Genomic DNA, 2,750 nt, shown 5'->3' with positions numbered 1-2,750 from the left:
TCCCGCCCGTTCTCGGCGGCCCCCGAGCTCCGCCGCCCCGCCCCCTACCGCGCCCCTCCCCCGCCCGCCGGGACGCGCTCAGCCCCCCCCGCCCGGCGGCCCCTTCCCCGCCCCCAGGGACGGGATTTAAAGCGGCAGCGCCCGGACCCCCCTCCCCGCTCTCTCCCGAACCCCGCCGGGCCGGTGACGCCCCGTGATCCGCCCATCCGCGGCCAGCAGCCGAGCGTGGGTACCGAGCCCAGACCGGGATGCCGGGATCCCGATAATCCCGGTGAGGCTGTGGGAATCCTGAGGGGTTTGGGGTTTACTGCTCCGCGGCACCCGCGAGGACGGGAGATGACCTGAACAGCACGAAGCAGGCAAAAGTACTTTCAAAGGAATATAAGTTCTTCTTTTATTATTATTTTTTTTTCCCCTTCTGGTTTTGGAATGGGCTAAACTCTCTTCCAATGGGCTAAACTCTCTTCCCAACATTAGTTTATAACACGTATTCAAACATCATCAATACATGAATGCCTGCTGGTCTAATTTGGGTTTATATTTGCTACAGACATTTCTCCTATAGGAGTGAGGCATGTAGAAGTTCATTAAATTTTTAATGCTATTAGATAGCATCCAAAAAAGCTACAAAGTGAAGCGTCCAGGGGACAAGAGATACACGGAGCAGTTGGGGTCCCTGTGTTGGCTCAGCACAGAGGAGAGGAGCTGATGGAGGCCTGATGGCGGCTGCAGCTCCTCACAGGGAGCGGAGGGCAGCGCTGAGCTCTGCTCTGTGTGACAGCGACAGGGCCCGAGGGAACGGCATGGAGCTGTGCCAGGGGAGGGGCAGCTGGGGGTCAGGGACAGGGGCTGCACCACAGGGCGGTGGGCATGGAATGGGCTGCACAGGGCTGTGGGCATGGCCCTGAGTGCCACAGTTCAAGGAGCATCTTGACACCGATCTCAGACATAGTCTGAATTTTGGATGGTCCTGTGTTAGGCGAGGTTCCCTCACCGGTCCCTTCCATCTGGGGATATACTGTGATCCTATGAACCCGGAGATTTCCCATCATCCAGTATCCAGTGAATAAAAACTTCTATCAGCAAACATATACATTAGTACATGCAAACATCTAGGGAATGCTGAGCAGCCCATGGTTCCATCTCCCACAGAAATGACTTGGTACCACCTCAGTATCTCTGTGATCTGTGTAGTGTGATCACAGCAATAGAGTTGCGGGAGAGCTAGGCAAGCTCTCATCTCAAACCACAGACCCTACACTCACTATTAATTTGGAAACAGCAAACTATAGACATCCTGCAGGCTAGCCTGTAAGATCTCCCAACAATGTACCAGGAGATGGAAGAACAAGGCCCTTTTTCTTTTGATCTGCGGCATTAGGCTTAGGAGGAGTGCCTCAGAGGGCCACCATAGGACCTTCACCTCCAGATGAAGACCTAACGGAGGTGGATCTGCCTCCAGGACAGGAATGCCACCATCGTGCCAGGCCTCCCATCAGTGTGGTCACAGCAGCGGCACTGGACATCCAGGCACGCAGCTCATTATCTACTCCACAACCTCCATGTCTATAGTTAGCTGGGAGGCCATCCATTAACATCCAGTAGGCTTGCCTGTGAGATGGCCTCCTTTCCCACCCCCCACCCCTGCTCCTTGTGAAGGAATTAAGAAAAGGTTCTTCAATGAGAGAGTGGTCAGACCCTGGAACTGGCTCCTGAGGGCAGTGGGCAGGTGTAAGAAGCCATGCTTTTTACATTACTGTCTCAAAGTTTGCTGAAATGGAGACACGCAGGAGATGGACAAGTCCGGGAGCTACGAAAGGGAGATAAGATACTGATCAATGGCCCTTGAGTGGTCTTTTTGTGTTGGCCTATCTCAAGGAAGATGGCCATCGCCCTGAGGACTAATGGCCCTTAAGTGGTCTTTCCTGTTGGCCCATCTCAAGGAAGATTGACAGCTCTGAGGAAGTCACAAGACTCTGACCCGAGCCGTCCCGAAATGTCTCGAAGACTGGAAAGAAGGATAAAAAGGGCACGGACAAACCCCGAATTTTGGGAGAGGTTTTCTGACACCAGATGCCTCTCTACGCGAGCGCCTGCATGCTGAAGAAGATGGCTGCATGCTGAAGAACCTTTGTGGGCATCTAGGTATCTGACCTCAGATTCCTCCACCGTTGTCCTACTGCTGCCTATTATCTCTTTTCTGGGATTGCTGCTCGAGACTCTGCTCCGAGGGACCTCGCTGCCCGAGACTCCACTTCTAGAGACCACGATACTCTGACCATCTTTTCTGCGATTCACCGATCTGCTGCTTGCAGCCTGCTACTCCGTTGCTGCTCTCCCCTACGCTTACGTGCTACGGGACGCTGCTGCATCCAGGAGGTGACTATTCCCCGCTTTAAACGTAATTCTTGCTCTTTTCTACTTTTTCTATCGCCTACTTTCCCTTCCCCATCACCCTAATTTTGGCATTCGTCACTCTCTCTTCTCCATCCCCTCAATTGTCTATTATTTCCAATAACTGGTCGGATCAACATTTGAACGCTCTCTTCTTAATCTCACGCGGGCATAACATTAAAAGAACCTTTGCCTCACTCCTAAATTGGAGCGAGACATTTTTATTGGCGTAGTCGGCAGGATAACCGTCGTGAGAGTGTTATCCTTCCAGTTTCTCTAAAACTTTTCTGTCTGTTTCTCCTGGAGTTTGCAAGGAGCGATTGTTTTTGATAACTTAATTTAACGTGTGCACCTCT

This window comes from Coturnix japonica, chromosome 2 (genome assembly GCF_001577835.2).
Source record: "Coturnix japonica isolate 7356 chromosome 2, Coturnix japonica 2.1, whole genome shotgun sequence".
Classification (NCBI taxonomy): domain Eukaryota; kingdom Metazoa; phylum Chordata; class Aves; order Galliformes; family Phasianidae; genus Coturnix; species Coturnix japonica.
The sequence above is the reverse complement of the archived record's forward strand: the minus strand, read 5'-3'. Positions refer to the sequence as shown.